General features: G+C 33.8%; 1 protein-coding gene across 7 annotated transcripts in view; it reads right to left on the bottom strand.

Annotated features, from left to right (window-relative positions):
* The window catches only part of Ncoa2 (nuclear receptor coactivator 2), a 278,129-nt gene that overhangs the window by 152,236 nt on the left and 107,275 nt on the right, over positions 1-18,618 (bottom strand). For all 7 annotated transcript variants that reach the window (XM_063257438.1, XM_063257437.1, XM_023561717.2 and 4 more), the window contains one exon: positions 15,224-15,280. The gene's annotated coding sequence lies outside the window, so the exon portion shown is untranslated. The remainder of the gene's footprint in view (positions 1-15,223; positions 15,281-18,618) is intronic.

Here is an 18,618-nt window from a genome sequence, read left to right on the forward strand (position 1 = left end):
TGCCATCATATTAATATTCCAAATGAAAAAAAGAAGCCAACAGAAGAGACAAAAGAAAAAGAGGTCCATGGGGCTGGGGATTTTAGCTCCACGGCATAAGCACCTGCCTTGCAAGTGTGTGGTCGTGAGTTTGATCCCCAGTACTGATAAAAAAAAAAAAAAAAGAAAGAAAAAGAGGTCCTATGCTGGGTGTAGTGGCACAGGTAATTCCAGCATTCAGGAGGCTGAGGCAAGAGGATGGCTGCCAGTTCGAGGTCAGCTTGGGCTACAAAGTGAATTCAAGAGCAGCCTGAACTGCAGAAACTCTGTCTTAAAATAATAAAAGAGAGTCCCGATGACATCATTTAAATCCTTCTATCCCGATGTGGCTAAAATCAGGTATAGCCCTGGATTTCCCAGTGCATGGGAAAACAAATTCTAATTTTGTTTCTATTGGCTTCAGCTGGGTTTCTAACTCTTGCAGCCAAAAAGCCCCAGGATTACATATGAAGAACCCATCTACCTCTAATGATTAGGTACCAAAACAAATGATTTTGCCTATCTTTCAAGCATCTGCTGTTTTGTGTCTTCAATTCTGTAGCCAGAGTTCAGATACAGATTATGCCCTATTTTATCTTTGAGGAGAAGGTATGACTAGTAATAACAGACTTGGACTGTTTCTTTTGGGGTGCCAAAGCCATAGCAGAATCTTAAGTGCCCTGGAAATTTGGGATATCTGAAGCTTTCAGCCCTTACTGGGGAAAATGATGAAGAGAACAAAAATTAGGCCAACTGAGGAAAGATCACACAACTCTGTGAAAATTCATGACTTGCTTTCATCTTGATACCTACAGGTAAAAAAAAAGAATTAACTCATTTTCCTAGGAAATCAATTTGGTAAAACTGAAGGGTAAGGCTTATATGTATAGACTTCTCAGTTTCATATAAAATGTAGAAATATTGACTCATGCTCAGTGTATCAACTACTTCCCTATAGGTGAAGAAAATAAGAGTAGATCTGTTTTTTTCAATAAAGTGTTCATGAAATATCATGTAAGTGGGTATTCGTGTATTCCAGATTTCTTTTCTTGGAAATAAAGGAAATATTGAAAATCAGACACCATCTGTGTCCTCAGTGACTGCAACACTATAGTAGAGTGAATGTTATGATGAAGAATAAGAAAAAACTGAATTTCAGTGCAGCACCTGCCCTATGCAGCCTTGGAACTTTTTTCTACCATTTAGTTATTTTTCACAGAAACCCACACTATCCCTTACTACTAGCCTCTCCCCCCACCCTTTTTTTTTTGTTTTTTAAACGGTACTGGGCATCGAATTCACAACCACACACTTGCAAAGCAGGCGCTCAGCCGCTGAGCTGAATCCCCAGCCCATAGCTTCTTTTGCCTAAAGAACAGTTTTGCACAGCACTGTCGGTGGTGTCCCAGTACATATGCAGTATTAAGAACTGGAGGCCAGTTTGAAAAGAACTTTCTGTGTAAAGAATGCCATGGGAGACACGTGTAACTGCAGGGAAAGAAAGAGGGCGGCAGACAGAGCATACCCACTGTCCATGCCGGCAGCGGAAGCTTTGAAGCAGGATGCTCACTAGGCACCCTGAGCTTCCACGAAGGCCTTTCTGTAGCCGTAGTAACCTGAATCACTCTTCCTCTCAGGGAGCATAAGCAGCTGGAAATGTAAGAAAAATTATGCTGTGGCTTCTGGTAGAATGGGAGGTGGGGGAGTAAGTACAAATAGAGAGTATTTATAGAAAAGCCTATTGCCTCAGGAGTTCTCATAGATGGTAGCAGCCAAAGTAACATCTCTAAACAGAATTGGAGGCCTCCAAGAAAGAAGAAACGCAGTTTTCCTCATGAGTGCTGTCTTACTACTCTGTCAAAAGTCCATGATCCAGGGCAACCCACAATGTGTTTTGAAAATGTGTTTAGCTTTAGAATTTGACACTGTCACATTTGCAAAATCAGGAGATAAAATGCTGCCCCACTGTTACCAACACATTCAGATCACTACTTATTATTCATAGTTCTCCTATAATATATGATCTCCAATTTTATTAAGTAGAAATTTGTGGGCCAGGGATTTAGCTCAGCGGTATTAGCACTTGCCTGGTGAGTACAACATCGTGAGTTTGATCCTCGGTACCAAAAAAACAAAAAAAAAAGTATAAATTCTTGAGACAATTTTTCTTTCTGTATGACTTAAGATATTATAGTCCTCATTACTGTCACTCTCAATTTTCCACTACCAGCACGAAATAATGCAATACAAATAGGCAGGAAGAGACAATACAGTGTATCTAACAACTACATGAAAGGTAAGTGCATACCTATCATCTTTTCTGACTTCCTCTCATGAGATTCTACTGAAAAGAAATGTAAAGGAAAAATATTGAGGATTCAGTTATAAGGTTAATGCTAATCCAAGTTCTTTATACCTAATTAGATGTACACAGATTGGTTATAGAGATTGGTAATGGTATATTATCATGCACATATGAAGTACAGGTTGAGCATCCCTTATCTGAAATACTTGAGAAAGTAAGTGTTTCAGATTTCAAAGTTTCTTGCATTTTGGAGTATTTGCATAGACCTCCCTGGGTTGAACATCCCTCATTTGAGAATCTGAAATCTGAAATGTGAAATTTTTTGAGTGCTGGCAGCTCTCCAGAAGGGGCCAAGCACTGAAAAAAAGACTAGAGCAAGGAGAGCCTGTCCTCAGGACTCTGGTCCTGCTGTTTGGTTCAGTGCCGATTCTGATTATCTAACAAGTTCAGCCATGAAATGAAGCAGCAGTGTCTTACAGGTAGGCTAAGCAAAAACCAGAAAACAGTAGGAAATGGATACTCTGCCACAGATGTTTGAGAGTAATTATTCTCAGGAATACATTATTATACCCTCAAAGCAGCCTCGTTTATACTGACAAAACAAATACTTAAAATGATAACTGAAAAATTCTTAGATACAGTGCAGAGTCACAGTAGATTCCTATATGCAGTCTTAAGAGATTCTGACATAACAATTCCAGGCAAAGGGCATAGCTTCAACAAGGTCTCACAACTACTGATCTTCAACCAAGATGGAGAACTTCTCACCAGCTCTTCTGCTTTTTTAAATGTAAGTCATGAAGATCTGAGAACCAGGGCTATCTTTTTACTTACAATAGCAACTGGTAACATAAAGTCTTTATGTTCTCTACATAGCAAACATTCTGAAGACTACAACAGAATTTTGTGACTTCAAAATAATATTTTCTTGTGATTTTTCTTTGCTTTCCCCCCAAGGTTACCACAATAAATGTAAAAATAAGAATGTTCAAAAAGTACTCCTCTTCAATAAATGAGTAGCTAGGCCCCCTCGGTTTTGAAAATCAGCCTCTCCTCTTACTCAATGACTGCCAACAGTGACCATACCCGCTGGTGACAGCAAAGTAATGTATACTAGAAAGGAGACGAAAGATGTGGGAGAATAATAGGTTCTTACCTTCAGACTATCAGGGCTGTGCTCCTGAGGAAGAATGTATGCAAAGCCCAAGTAAAGTACAAATATTGAGAATAAGTGGCCTCTTTCTTTCAGTTATCATTCTTTGTGTCATTCTTGGCTCCTAAAAGGAGCCCCAGTAAGGATGTAATCAGACAGGGAAGAAATCACAAAGGAAATATATTTTAAAGGAAAAATGAGTAGAAACACTCTATGATTTTCATGAGAAAAATTCAGGAAACTGATTTTTCAAGTGGAGACCATCTTTTAAAGTATTTAGCATTCATGATACTTGTTTTTAGAGTCTGGAAAAGAATACAATGGAGATGGACCTCAACATTTTCAGTCACCCTTATTCCACCTTGCCTTCTATTACTAACCTGCTTGACCACATAAATTTAGGATTAATTTATGGCTAAACTATTAGTATCCTTTTTTAAGAGACTATAGGTACCAGATGGCTCATGACTATAATCCCAGCGCTTAGGAGGCTGAGGCAGGAGGATTGCCTGTGAGTTCAAGGCCAGCCTGGGCGACATTAGCGAGTTGAGGCCCATCCTGTACTACATAGTGAGATCCTGTCTCAATATATAATATAATATAATATAATATAATATAATATAATAGATATATCTCAAAAATATAATAATAAAAAAGGAGATTATAGGCATCTATTGTAGCATGTTGTTTAAGAGGATTTCAATTGATTATTAGGTTGGTACCCAGCAGGAAGCCTGGGACCTTTAAGGTAAAAAATGGTAAGAGGAAGGAAAGGAGAGGAGGAAAGAAAGGCAGGAAGGAAAGAGGGAGTAAAAGAAAGAAGGGTAAGGGAAAGAATAAAAGAGGGAAGAAGGGGAGAAGAAAACAGGGAAAGAGGAAGAAAAGAAGAGAGTGGTACACTCTGGGAGACTGAGACAGGAGGATCCCAAGTTTGAGCTCAGGTTGGGCAGCTTAGGGAGACTGTCTCAAAATTTAAAAAGGATGGGGTGGGGGGTTGGGGATGTAGCTCAATAGAAAAGGCGTCGGTTTAGTCCCCAGAAGAACACCAACAAGAAGACAGTGAAGCTCATCATATGGTCTGTCTCACATACCTCCAACAACTACATATTCTTTAGAGACAACAGAAGACACAATTTTTTTTCATTTTATGAAAAGATGAAACAAATTTTCATAACCAAATAATAAGAAAGTAAGTTACTACACTGTGTAGTTATCTTACAAAAAAGAAACAAGATATAACTTTTAAGCTTTACATTCTAATTTATAAAAACATTTCCATACTTATGTTTTAAAAAGATGTGGTCAACCCTTACCAGAAAGTCCTATGAAACAAAACTTTCAATTCATACAAAATAAAGTTTCAAACTAAAATTTTAATCCTGAATTTAACCAATGATTTAGGAAACATTGTAACTTAACTGAAACACCAGGAGCATATTTCACAGTATTGATTAAATTATATCTTTATTCTGTATATACTTTAAAAAACAGAAACAGAACACGGCAGTTATGAATAAGTAAATTCTAGGTAAATCTAAGTAAATTCTAGTTAATTATATCTCAGATTTACAAGCAACCTGAACCACTCACTGTACACTAATTCTGTATAGCAGCTGTCATTTCTTCAGCATATTAAAAAATAAAATCTGTAGAAACATGAGATAAGGATAGCTTTTTAAATATTGTCATGATATCACTCCTGGAAATGTAAAAATAAAACAGAAATTGATCTCGATCAAATTTTTTAAATTTAAGTAACTGGAAATAGTGTTTTGTCTCTCTCAGAATGTAATTTTAATAAATACTGAAGTTTGCTCTTGATTTGAAGCTTTTTTTCTCTTTGTGCAGAAAGGTTTCTGATTATGGAAACTCCAAGATTTTTTTTTTCGTAATTCTTTATTTTGAAGAATCCCAGAGATACATAAAAACAGAAAAAATTACAATGAATTTCCATATATGTATCACCTACACTTCATAGCTTTAAATTTGCCAAATTTAATTCATCATTTTTTTTCTTTATACTGCTTTAAAGTGAATCTTAGCTATAATGGCATTTTGCCTCTAGAGACTTCAGTTTAGTCTTTGTCAACTGAGGGAATTTTCATGTATTTATTTATTAACACTTATAATTGTACACATTAATGTGGCTCAGTGTGACATCTTCACAAATGCACAATCTAATCTATCCATACCTTTTCCACTCACCATTCTCAGTGTTCTACTTCCAGCTCAATGTTTTTTAGCTTCTTGTTCTCCTGTGTCTTGCTTATTTCCCTTAACACAATGCCCTCTGGTTTCATCCATTTTCTTGCAAATGACAGAATTTTATTTTTCCAAGATTTGCTAAATCTTTGAAGTTATTTTTAAAGAGGGAACATGAAAAAGAAAGTGGGCTAGCTTCCTTTTCAATCTTTCAAAACAAAATAACCACATTAATAAAAAAAAGCTAAGCACAAATCCTACCATGTGTGTTATCTGTGCTATCTCATCGGAAGCCAAGGAACAGCTTTTCTGTGACCTGCATTGTGCTTTATTAATTAATGGAAGATTATAATTTCTGATTTAAAATGTGGTTTTATTGGCTCTGTGGATGTTTTTTTTTCCTAGAAGCCACACTGGTATAGGCTTGAGAATCCTCCATGGAGAGAACAAGAACATACATAATGATTAACTTTGTCATAGCCATACCTATACTTTATAGTCAGTTTGATACTTTTATTTTGAAATTACTATAGTAACCCTTTCTAGGGGACAAAGGGCTTTGTTGGACTGTTTTACACCCCTTGCTTTTTCAAGAAAACTTAAGTTTTCACAGGGCAAATACTAAACTAGGTTTCAATCCCCATTCAGTTTCCAGCTAGCTAATTAAATAAAATAAACATCATTGGACAGGTAATTTAAACTTTCCATTCCTTCAGCTTCTTCATTTTTTCATCTTTAAAATGGAATCATAACAGCAGCTATGTCATAGGTTTCTTCTAAATATAGTACCAGAGTGAACACTACTAGGTTCACAATACACACAACATGCAAACAAGCTATCACAAAAGATCTTTCGGGGCCAACAATTTCCTATTCCATTTGCACTATAACTGAAATAGAAAAACAACACTGTTCCATTAATTCCAGTAACAGTATTGGTATTACTTGCTGTCTGTGTTTGTGATTCTGTACTGAAACTATACTGTTGACTGGTCTAACATTTAATTGCATATACGTTACATGTACTTTTTTTGTGTCTTATTTTCTACCTGTTTGAGATCCTGCCATGATTATTAATTTTTGGTAATATTATTTTAAAAGTTTATAAACTTAGTGAAACATTGAAGGATTAATGTTATGTTCATTTATGGGTAGCTGTAATATCAACAATGCTCTGCAAATAAAGAAGAAATAAATCATTAGTAATGTCGCTCTGTGTAAAAAGGAAAAAAGAAGTATTAAGCCTCTACTTTATTTCCTTTGGGTTCCTGAATTAAACCTTTTAGCACATTCGTCTGTCAAACTTTATTTTGTACTATCTGATAGGATCAGTTAAGCAAAACTTTCCTTTTAAAAAGAATTATTTTGCCACTTAACTGGTAAGAGTAGAAAGCACAAAATGTCTTTGCAATTGTTACAAGATCCAACTAAATGAAAGCAAATGATCTGAAGACACAAGGTTCTGCCCCTGAATTCAACCCTTCAACATGTAAACTGCAAATGTTTTCAAAATAGAGTAGTTTCAACTTCAAAGACAATTTAGACACAATTGAATGCATTTCACATTCTGACACAATTTTATCTAGAATTTATTTAAATTGCTATAAATCATGTAAAGGCCAAGAACAGATAGAAGAAATTCTGCCAGCTATAGCTGAGACAGAGGACTAATATGTAAACTATATGTAAGAACTAAACTAGGATGGGAAGGGAAAAGGGAAAAAATGCAAGACAGTTATACTAGTAGTGTTTCTTAGTTCATTGAAAAGGAAGGTTTGTGCTATTATCAATTAGAGAAATTTTAATGACTGATATAGTACTCTGAATAAAGATAATATGCACTGTATTATTATTATTCTCATTACTTTTTTATGCATTTGTTTTACTTTTTTTCCATAAAATAAATTTTAAAAAGAACTAAAAATATCCACTCTCAAAATAAAACATCTGATTGAAAAATGGGCAAGTGAACAGACAATTCTCAGAATAGTAGTACATATGGACAATAAATACATGAAAAAATGTTCAACATCATTGGAAATTAAAGAAATGAAAATTAAAACAATACTAAGATTCCATCTTACTCCAGAAAAGAATGACTTTCATCAAGAAGTCAAGGGGCTGGGGATTTAGCTCAGCGGCATTAAGTGCCTGCCTTGTAAGCAGGCAGTCGTGAGTTCGATCCCCGGTACCGGTAAAAAAAAAAAAAAAAAAGAAGTCAAATAAAAATGCTCCCAGTGCTGTAAGGAAAAAAAGAACGCTTCTATATTATTGGTGGAAATGTAAACTAGCACAATCACTATGGCAATTAGTATGGAGATTCCTCCATAAGCTAAAACTAGAAATTCTATTGTCTGATCCAGCTATTTCCCTTCTAGACATCTTCCCAAAAGAGTTAAAATCATATTACAATGATACATACATACCTATGTTTACTTTCTGTTTTCACACTTAATCTCACATTCCTGAAAACCGAAGTTATTTTCTAGACTATAATGAAACTCCTATTTGAAAGAACTAATCTAAACAGCTTTTTTTTAATGGCAAAGAGAAATGAAGGAAACAAAGAGAAACTGTTTTCTTTTGCCACTATCCTCTCTATTTTTAAGACAACAATTCAATAATCATGATGCAGTTGTTTCTTTTAAAGATATTTTTAAAAAATAAGATCCAAAACATAGAACATATATTGTGAAAGTGAAAGGGAAAAAAACTGTTCAAAAAGGAAGAACAACTGGGATGAGGGAAAGGAGAAAAGAAAGAAGGGAAAATATATATATATATATATATATATATATATATATCACACACACACACACACACACACACACACACACACACACACGATAATTATACCACTAATCTCCATTAGCTCATCAAAAACAATAGCCTATACTTTCACTGTTTGATCACTTTTTCATTATTTTGTAATCTGAGCAACTATTTTGAAGACACCAATATGTAATACATTAACCACTGTTAATCTATTGTTCTGAATTTCTGTATTATCACTTTTATTCTTTCCATTTTAAAATATGAGAGAAAGAGAGAGAGAGAGGGGCAGCTCAGTGCAAAGGCCTTGAGTTCAATCCACAAGCCAAATTTCAGCATTACACATTAACAAATGTTACACATGATGTGCTGTATTATACACTTCTATCAAGTAAAAGATGTTTCTCAACAGGGCGTGGTGGCGCATTCCTGTAATTCCAGCACTAGGGAGGCTTAGGCAGGAGGACCACTGCAGGACCAGCCTGGGCTACAAAGTGGGCTCAAGGCCAGTCTGAACTGCATTAGGGAGACCTTGTCTCAAAAAGACAAACAACAAAAAACCGCAATACTTTTCTCCTACTTTGGTAAGATTTTTGAAATTTAATGAAGACACTGAACTTTGGTAAGTATCTGTTCACTCATTAAAATTAAGATAGGATATTTCTCCATTTTTTGCCTGGTAAATACAATGAATTTAATTACTTTTCTATATTAGTGTTCCTGCAATAAACTTCACATGATCATACAAAAAAAAAAAAAAAAAAAGGTATTTTTTTTTAACTACATAAAGGCTTGCAAGTCTCGGTACCCGTGCATTGAGCCAGTAGTCTTTATAGGATTCCTCATTCATCTTTCCTCTGAAATCTGCCCTGGCCTATCACCCCTGCTTTACCAGTCCTCTTCACATAAAACTGCTACGATTTCATGAGACTGATAAGTAACAGACTTCTAGACCTTCAGACTACAAAATTTTAAGTGTAACTTGTTATGAAATATATAAGTGACACTTTTGTTTTATTTTGAATCTGGTAACTGAGCAACTATTTCAAAGATAACAATATGCAATATAACAACCACTGTTAAATTCCTATCATCTTGTTTTGAAAATCTATATAGTTATTATTGTTCTTTGTTGCTGTTGTCATTTTGTTTTTGTTGTTGTTTTGATTTGTTTGCTTCTTGATTTTTCTGTTATTCCTTTTTACCTCTTTAAAATAAAAAAAAGAAATGTATATAAATGACACCAAGAAGACCAAAACTACTAGTTTAAAGAAAAGGAAGTCCTCAAAGAAATCAATTCTACTTTTTCTTTTGAGATATTGGGGGGGCGGGTGCCAGGGATGGAACTCACCACCTAGTGCTTGCCCGGCAGGCACTTATGCCGCTAAGTTAAATCCCCAACCATATTTTTTTTAAAGTATAACCTAGACAAACGATTCTGAGGACTGGCACAACAAAACAACCTTGCATGGAGGCAGAGTTCCTTTAAAATTGTACTACAAACACTTAAACTCTATGCTTGACCCACCTCTTATCTGCCCAGGTATTAAGTGCTATATACTGCTTTCTCTCTCCCCTTTGATTTTTTTGAAATGGGAAAGCAGAGATAAAGCAAAAAAAAAAAAAAAAAAATACATTTCCACTGATTGCAGATACCCATGAATCATACATGATATAGTAAACAATGCTGAGACAACTTACTGCATGGAATTAAGTTAAAATGACAATCTGCAAAGCTTACTATATGTATTTTTCTGATATTCTCCAGTTATATCAATAATCAAGTTAGTTACAGAAGTCATGGTAGAAATTTCTATGTCCTATGCCAAATAATCAAAACAAAAACCAAAAAGCTATTTAATTTTATGAATATGGATAATTTTATAAACACATGCTTACTTTGTCCCCAACAGACTTTGTAAATAGCTAAGAATAACACGTATGGATGTGAGCAAAAAAAAAAAAAAATAGATTAGGAGGTGCTTAATGGGAGTAGCCTGATTTCATTTGATATTTTATCTTATAGGGATTCTGGCAAGGACAGCTGAGTCAAATTTTGCATCAGCCTCGAAAATAACAGGGAAAGTGAAGAGCAAACAAAAAATCCTAACTGACCCAAATCAAATGCTAAGTTTTTGAAAGTTACTGTGGTAACACTTATATGAAATTCTGCTTATCACAGACCTCCTCCCAAACCTATTAACTCTACCATCCAGATAAATGAATATGTAAGTGTAAACTGAAGTCTCAGGACCAATGACAAGAAATGAAGGCGATTATACCCTTTACAGTACAGAAAAGCATATACAGATATGCTTTAATACAGAAAAGCACAACTGAGGACTCATAGCCCATTCTAATTACCTCAGAAGATAAGGATATGAGCGCTACTATCTCTAAGATATGGTAACTCAAAAGATCTATACAAGATATAGAGGTAACACTTTCATTTTTAATTATTTTTCAGAGTATATCAGCTCTGCCAATTCAAGTCAAACTTACAAAATATCAGGTAAAATAAAAGTTGTTCCCACTTTTTAAAGTAGCTCTGAAGTTAAACTCAATTTTCTTATACTCTGACAAGTCTTATGCATTTTTTAAAATGACTATCTGTAAGTTTTTATATTCTAAAATTTAAATTAACTAGAAAATTCAGGAGTCTCTTGTATTTCTGATATATTTCAGTGATGCAATATGCCTATTACTATCATTTTGCTTATCTGTACATATGGAATTAACAAAGCCACCATTTTAAATGAAGCCAGCCTAGACTCCAGCTCAACCTCATTACACATAACACACCTACCTTAAGAGGTCTGTGTCTTCCCAAAATCACACTCTGCTTGTTTGTGTTTTTTGGTACTGGGGATCAAATTCATGACCTCACGCTTGCTAGGCAAGTGCTGTGCTATTGAGTTATATCCCCTGCCCCAAAGCACACACTGAAAGCATTGCTAATTCTATATAATAACACACAACACACAAAATTTTGTTGTTACTACTGCCTTATACTCTACTCCTTTGGCTAGATTAACAGAACTTTGAATAGGATCTATAAATCAGAAAGTAAGGCATAGTTAAGAAAAACATGGGCACTGGGGGTAATTCTGGGGTAGAATACACGCTTAGCACTCAGTCCCCAGCACTCCATCCTACACAATCAGACAAACCAAACCTCAATATAAAAGTATCAAAAAGGAAATAATGGTGTTAAATTTGTGCTGATCCTCCTTTTCATGACTAATAATTTCTGGTGATCCTTATATTTCTTGCAGCACTTAGGCTGGCACAAAACAAATCCTGTGTATCTCTGAAAGGAAGGAGGACTGGAAGGAGAAGAGATGGCTGATTAAGGGATAACCTAAAGGAACAAGAATGAAAAGACAGAAAGGAAGATTATAGTGTGAATGCATCTGATTGGGAAAACTAAGCACATCTGTTCATATTAATGTGTGCAGAAACAAAAAGAGGAAAATCGTAGAAATGCTTTCAAATTAGCCTGTCAGTTTCCAAATGAAGGCTTTGTGTTACATCCATCAGAAGGAAATTTCAACTTAACAGTGAATCTATCTTGTCCTGACTTCAGCAACCCATTCTACACATTAAGTATGGAGTTTAGCCTCTGAAATGAAGGTTCCAACTCTACACTGAAAGGTTGGTTAAATGACAAAAGGCTTTTTGTCAACTGTCACAGTCTATAGATCATAAAGCCTGCCACGCCAACATTTGAAAGAAATACCATAAAAGCAGTGACATAACCAAACACAGGCAGATTTTGCCTAAATAAAAAATTACATATTTAAATATTCTAAATTTTAGTTTAAATTAATACTAATTTTCAGTACACAGTGTTCAAAGTCCTGTATCTATAGCTTACGACAAACACTGATCTTCACCAGAATCTTTCCATCTCTCATTTAAAATCAAATATCTGACATCTTATATCTATGACCAGAGAGGGGATTCAAAATCCAACAGGTATTCATTTGAAATGTGTTTTCAGTATTGAGGCTTTAGTATGTAATAGAGTATATTACTACCTCATAAAATATACTACGCTTTGTTCTATAGAGGAAAATTTCTCTCCATATGTTAGTATTGAAGAATTGGGCTGTACTAGATGCATGAATAATTTTTCAGCTGCCCACTCTTACCCTATCTTTCCATCCTAAATCTCCAAGCATAAAGAAAATAAACATATAAATAAACCCAAAGTCTATATATATTCACTTTCCATAGTGAAGGAAAAATTACATTTCAAGACTACAGTATCCAGCAAATTTACCTAACTCTTGCTCCTGTTTTGATTATCAATGCCAAACAAATTTTACTGGCTGACTCCATTTTAAAAATGTTTAAAATGGAATGGAAATGTTGATTTAACTATAGACTGAAAAACATAGCTTTATCTGTTAAATGAATTTTGCCTTTTTAAATCATACTATAGAATTCCCTTTTCCTTATATTCAAATCTGGAATTTGCATTTACACTCATAGATACAACCCTTTGGAAAGTTTGAGAAAATAAAATTCATCATGTTTTGAATAAAAGATGTAAGGTGTATTCAACAAAATTGTCTTCAAGAACATTTTGTCCATAATATTATACATTTAAAACCCACAATATTTTTATATAATATGTCCTTCTTAGCCTTGGAAACAAACTAAACAAAAGCTTAATTTGTATTTGAATTGTCAAACCTCCAGTTTAAAGCCCTTCACTCTTTAAATTAAAAAAATTTCTCCAGAGATATATTATTATTACGTATATCACAGTGCTAAGTAATTCTATAACAATTATATTTCAAACAACCTGTTCTTTGCAAGAAAAGTGATTTATACAGTATATCACAGATGCACCTCTAATCTAAAATTTCTAACAATGTAAAAGGGAAAAGAACGTTGACTTTGATGTTTATAATGGAAAAAGAGAATGCAAGTGAATATTCCCTCATGTCCCCTAAAAGTAAGTCTCAGACGAGGGTCCAAGAACAGAATTTTATATCATTGAAGTAACCATCAAATTTCAAGTATGTCATCGTGTCTCACAGTTTGAAATAAAGGTTAAGGGTTAAAAGTTAAGACCTGCTAATAGAATATAATAATGTTTGATTTTAAAATTAATTTTAAAGTCTTAAAATGTGGATATGGTTTTTATATATTACACTAACACAATTATGCTTGTCACTGGGGCTATTTAGGAAAAAAATGGAGCTCAGTGGTTAAGATAAAGGTCTTTGGAGTGACAAACTGCCACTTATTTAATATGACCTTGGAAAAGTCACTTAACCTTTCAGAGCTTCAATTTCCTTATCTGCTATTCTAGACATAACTGAAAAGCACTTATATAATGCCTGGCACACAATAAGAGAATAATAAATAATAGTTGTTCGTATTACTATCATCAACAGAATCTCTTCAAATTTCACTTGTAAGAGATACGAAATAAAAAAGGTTATTGTATTTAGTTCTTTTTATAAATGAAAAATCATGATACCAGAAGAGCAGAATGCCTGAAAGTAAGACAGCTTAAAAAACAAAACAGACAAAAACTTACAGTAACTAATATCCTGAACACTTAAAGAAAACTGTCATGCACACAGGAAAATGGACAGCCAGCTTATAAAGTTATGCCTCAAAAGTAAATTTGTAAGGCAGGAAAATGAACCTCCAAAGTTCCCCAATTCAGAAACAGAAAACTAAATTATGTAAATTATAGTTAGCTGGACATACAGCAAATCCTCTCTACTTTCTGCACAACTATCACAAAAACATATCCATTACATTAGATGATCCAGAAGTAAGCAGTTGCCACACTTTTACCTTTTTCTTTCCTGGATCCTAAGAACCTTTCCAAGCCAGTGATAAGTGCAGAATTGCAAGAGTTATCCTTTGAATCTTACTATAATTAAGCATATCTGAATATATAAAATATCCAACGGTTAATTTTTCGTGACATTTAAAAGCATTAAGTACATGGTATAAATTAGTTTCACATCTAGAAGTATAAGGATTTACAGATTTCAAAGACTGAATAGAAACATTCTTGATATTATCTAATAATTACTTTAACAGACATTCACTCAGTCTTTACTACAAAGCAGGGACTACCCTAAGAATCAGGAACACTATTCTGAACAAGACAAATAATCCCAGTGTAGTGAGGTTTATATTGGAGGAGGGGAAACTATAAATGAAGAAATAAGTCAGGATATACAGTGCTAACAAATATTATGATAAAAACAGATCTGGATTGTTTCATAAGGAGTACCTGAGAATCTATTCAGACTGGTTGGACAAGAAGGGATGATTCATTACATTTTTAAAAACCTACCTCTGTATGTCTGAGATTTACTGCCAAAATCTATAGCAACTTTTCTTTTTTACTCTATTATGCTAATTTGGTAACAAATGAAAAATACTATACTTGGTTATTTTACATATTAAAATAAATGTACATATTTTGCCAGGGCAGGAAATAAAAATTTAACAAATTATAATTAACTTATCCAATGGTGTAAACTCTTCCCAAATATATACATTAAATACCAATAAACAGATATAGTCATTTTACCTTTAGATGTTATTTGCAACATATTTAGGAAGTACTTTCATAATAAAACAAAACCATAGCAAATATACAATTTGATTTTAATTCATTCATTTTATCTATTGTTTTTTACAACTATAAAAAGTATAACTTAAGAATATTTAAATTTTCTTGTAAAAAAAATCAACATATTCCAATAGAAAGGATTCAAACTTTAACTTACCTGTACTTGTACACAGGACAGAAGATCTATAAATTTGTAGCCAAATTCAAGAGAAATCTGTAATATAAACAAATAAAAAAAGTGAGTAAAATATGCAGAATACTGTTGAATTCCTTAGAGAAGATGTGATCTTACACCAACATACAAATTTGTTAACTGCCAACAGCATAAAAATATTCATTAATAGCAGGGCTCTGTCAAACTGCATTGTAAATCAAGATGTAAACTTGATGTATCCCTTGTATAAGATAGTGTAAAAACTACAGAGCAACATTTTACTATGAATTATGAGGTTTCTACACATTTGGTTTCCATGATTACATTTCAACTGCTTGTCTACTTATACTAGCTTTCCCTAAGACAGAGATACAGTACTCATTTCCACGCTGTAGTGCTAGGGTCTGCACAGGACCCAAGACAAAGTAACAGACAGTAGATGTTTGCTGAAAAAAACAGACAAATAAAATTCACGTAAGAATTTTAATTTGCCATGATTTTACTTACATGGAACTGAAAAGCCTGAAATTACTATAATAAAAATTTACACTATTTTTAAAAGTACAAAATGACTATCAAAAATGTGTTATAGGTATAAACATACTGTGTATGACAATTGATAATTTTATAGAGAAAGGATGCCTTGAAAATGCACAAAATGAAATTTTCAGTAATAAAAATCACTACACATCAGTTTCCTCCAGGTCTATACCTCAAAACAAAGCTGAATTGTGATCAAGCTTGCAACTCTTTCTCTGATCCTTCCACCATACCAAATGTTTGTTTCCAAGATGGATAATGAAAAATATGAAGAAATATATGCTTATAGCATTTTATCTATACTTTGTATTATATTCATTTGTTTTATACACATAAGAATAAGTGGTTGCTACTAGTAGAAGTATTGAAAATATGACTTTATAAAAAAATAATAAATACAAGATTTAGCTTCGAGGAACAAACTTTTTTTTACTTAAGAGAACATCAATCAGTAATAATTTGCAATTTAGATTCATTATCAAACTTAAAATAGTGTTAATTCTTTTAAGAGCCCTTTACTTTTTAGTATAGTAAACAACCATAGGAGAAGTTAATATTAATTTACTAGGTAATTTACTATTTCTAGCATTCTGGAAACATCTGATTTTGAAATCTAAGTGGTTGAAACAGGAGAAAAATAGATAAAACTGCATTTAATTTTTACCAGAACCAGCCAGTTGTGAAATTGTTACACATAACATGGAGATAAAGTATTAGAAATAATTCATAAAAAACAAAGAGAAATTGATATGCAAATAAGAAGCTATCATAATAAGTGAAGGAACTGGATTCTGCTCAAGTGGCAATGTGCAATAAACTGTTCCATAAAAGGAATCATCAATTTTTTCTAGCACTACTGGGTAAATATATTCATTATACTGGCGTAATGTAAACCAGTTACAATTCCACATCATGAACTAATTTGTCCAAGAACATCATGTAAGCAATAATCATGAGCTAAAATTTGTGGTATTAGGAATGATATGAAATCATTGTTGCTTGTTCTATTATTCAATAAGCTTTATTAATATGCAAGTATAACATGAAGCAAAGTGTCAGTCCTTAAGGAAAAGAAGAATATACCAAACACAGTGGTATTTCCAATGTTTAAGATCCTTAGTTTAAGTTTTAAACAAGATGAACTACTAAAATGTAAACATAATTACAAACTATTTTATGTTACTTGAAATAGTAGTCATTTAATCAACAGCAAATTCTAATAAATAAGGATCCTTTTAGTCTATCAGCCTTGACAGCTTATACAGCATCCCTTTAGGAAGGGTTTTAAGTGAAGGAGAGAAGACTGCCCTAGGCTTTGCAGAGTGACAGAGACAGAGTCAGGCACCTTTCAAGGATAGAGGGGATATAGCACACATCTTCTTTCTGAATGATCACTACTACCATTTCTACTTATGGATGAAAAGATATGCTGCTTTCACCAAAGGAGGTCAGTGTTAGAAGGCACAAAACAGCTGACAGAAAGCAGAGTTCAGCATCAGACCACATACTAAATTTGGCGCTATAGAAAGACTACTGGTACTGCTATTGATTAGCATCAAGGTACATATGTCAATTCAACTATGAAATAAAAAGAATAATGCCCTCTGTAACATCTAGAAAATATTACGTGAGATATTCATATAAAGCCCTTGGTATACAGCAGGCCTTATAATTGTGATCCTACATACTGCTAGCTTGGACAGTTAACAAAACTCAGAAAAAGAGAGGCTGAATTCAGGCACATTTTACCACAAATAGAACTGATTTTTTTTCCTGGAATGTCTTCACAGCTTTGTCTGCCTTTTAACTCTCTAGAGAAATGCACAGATGTGGAGACTGCCAGCAAATTTCTGAGCAAGGTTACTTTAAAAAATATATTAAAAGATGAAAGACTTGTATTGCCCACTTCAAAACCTACTACAAAACCTACTATAACTTACCAGGAATCAAAGGAATAGGATATTGGCATACAATGAACAATGGGACAAAACAGAGCCATACAATTATGTCAGTTTACATTAAACAAAAGGTGTCAGGATAAATCAATGAGAAAGGACGGTCTTCCTAATAGATGGTACAGAAGACTGGCTATACATAGGGAAGAGAAAAAGAACTTAAATCTGTACCTTGCACCATGTGCAACTATTAACTTGAAAAAGACTGGGTCAGGGATCTAAAGTAAGAATTAAAACTTAGGCTGCAGTAGGGTAGGGGAGGCTGCTCAATGGTACAGTGCTTGCCTAACAGGCACAAGGTCCTCAGTTGGTTCAATATCCAGCACCACCAAAAAAATAAATAAAACAGAACTGTGAAACCTATTGAAGAAAGCATTTGAAAAACATCATCACACATTTGGACACAGCAAAAATATATCAGATATGACAAAAGTATAGCCCATAAAAGGGAAAAATGGTTAATTTAAATTCATTTAAATTTACATAATATTGCTGCTCTTCAAAGATATCATCTAAAAAATAGAAACAAAAGCTAACAATTGGAAGAAAATATTTGCAGAATTATCACTCATCAAAGGATATACATCTAAAGAGAACAATTTTCTGATAAATGATGTGTGTCTAGAATACGTAACAGATCTGTCACTTAGTAAGACAAGTTAATTTCTTAAAGTCAAATAAACCTGATAATTCACTGTCATGGTTTAGTTCTTAAAAGTCCCCAAAGGCCCCTATTCTAAGGCCTGGTCACCAGTCTGTAATACCATCAGGAGATGGTGGAACCTTTGAAGATGACCTTAGTGAAGGGAAGCTGGGTCAGTAGGGGTTACACTCCTGAAAGCCATACTGGGAACCCAGCCACTTCCTCTGCCTCCCACCTACTGCCACAAGGTGGAAAGCACA

Source organism: Cavia porcellus, unplaced genomic scaffold (assembly GCF_034190915.1).
Source record: "Cavia porcellus strain 051 isolate PalLab524CR breed Dunkin Hartley unplaced genomic scaffold, mCavPor4.1 scaffold_10, whole genome shotgun sequence".
NCBI classification, from domain to species: Eukaryota; Metazoa; Chordata; class Mammalia; order Rodentia; family Caviidae; genus Cavia; species Cavia porcellus.